Source organism: Macaca mulatta, chromosome X (assembly GCF_049350105.2).
Source record: "Macaca mulatta isolate MMU2019108-1 chromosome X, T2T-MMU8v2.0, whole genome shotgun sequence".
Lineage (NCBI taxonomy): Eukaryota > Metazoa > Chordata > Mammalia > Primates > Cercopithecidae > Macaca > Macaca mulatta.
The window spans coordinates 108,372,476-108,373,798 of NC_133426.1; positions in this window are offsets into that span (position 1 = coordinate 108,372,476).

A 1,323-nucleotide genomic window follows, 5' to 3' on the forward strand; every position below is an offset into this window, starting at 1 on the left:
GTAGAATATCCTAAAGAAATTCTTCTACCTGTTGGCAAAGCTGTATGTGCCAGATTGTTCATTGTAAACTTGCTTTATTAGCTCCAGATCCAGAACTTATAATATGAAGCAGTTAAAAAGAATGAAGCAGCTTTAAATGTACTGGTATGTAGAGCTCTTTGAGACATAACTTTAAGTGAAAAAAAATCTAGTTGCAAAGCAGTATGTTAATTATGATCCTGGCCAGGCGTGGTGGCTCGTGCCTGTAATCCCAGCACTTTGAGAGGCCCAGGTGGTTGGATCTCTTGAAGCCAGGAGTTCAAGATCAGCCTGGCCAACATGGTGAAACTCAGTCTCTACTAAAAATACAAACATTAGCTGGGCATGGTGGTGCACACCTGTAATCCCAGCTACTAGGGAGGCTGAGGCATGAGAATCGCTTGAATCCGAGAGGCGGAGGTTGAAGTGAGCCGAGATCGTGCCACTGTACTCCAGCCTGAGTGAAAGAGCAAGACTCCATATAAAAAAAATCTCATTTATATATTTTAGTAAGACATGTATGTGTATATTATGTATACAAAAGGTTAACACACCAAACTTAAAATGGAGAGGTAACTGTGATTTGGGTAAGGATAGGGGAGTTAAAGTGGTACTAGTGCTTTTTCTGGGTTTGAATTTTCTTTTCTTTTCTTTTTGAGACAGGGTTTCACTCCATTGCTGGTCTGGAGAACGGTGGTGCAATCACAGTTCACGGTAACCTTGAATTCCTGAGCTCAAACAATCCTCTTGCCAAGTAACCTCCCAAGTAGCTAGGACCACAGGCGTGTACCACCAAGCCCAGCTATTTTTTTTTTTTAATAGACAGGGTTTCCCTATGTTGGGAAACCTATGTAGGCTGGTCTCAAACTCTTGGCCTCAAGTAATGCTCTTGCCTCAGCCTCCCAAAGTATTGGGATTATAGGCGTGAACCACCACACTTGGCCTTGGGTTTGAATTTTATACTAGAATTGTACTCTTGTGGAATTTGTATGTAAAATAAACAGCAAATAATAAAACACCCCAATTATCTTTCCACCGGGATACACAGACCTAACTCCACCAGCCACATTGTATAAATATAACATGATTTATTTCATCTCTCCCCTATCAATAGCCATTTTTTGTTGCGTCAGGTTTTTTTGTTTTTGTTTTTGTTTTGACAGAGTCTCATTCTGTCACCCAGGCTGGGGTGCAGTGGTGCGATCTCGGCTCACTGCAACCTCCATCCCCTGGGTTCAAGCAATTCTCCTGACTCAGCTTCCCGAGTAGCTGGGGTTATAGGCGCCTGCCAGTGCGCCTGGCTAA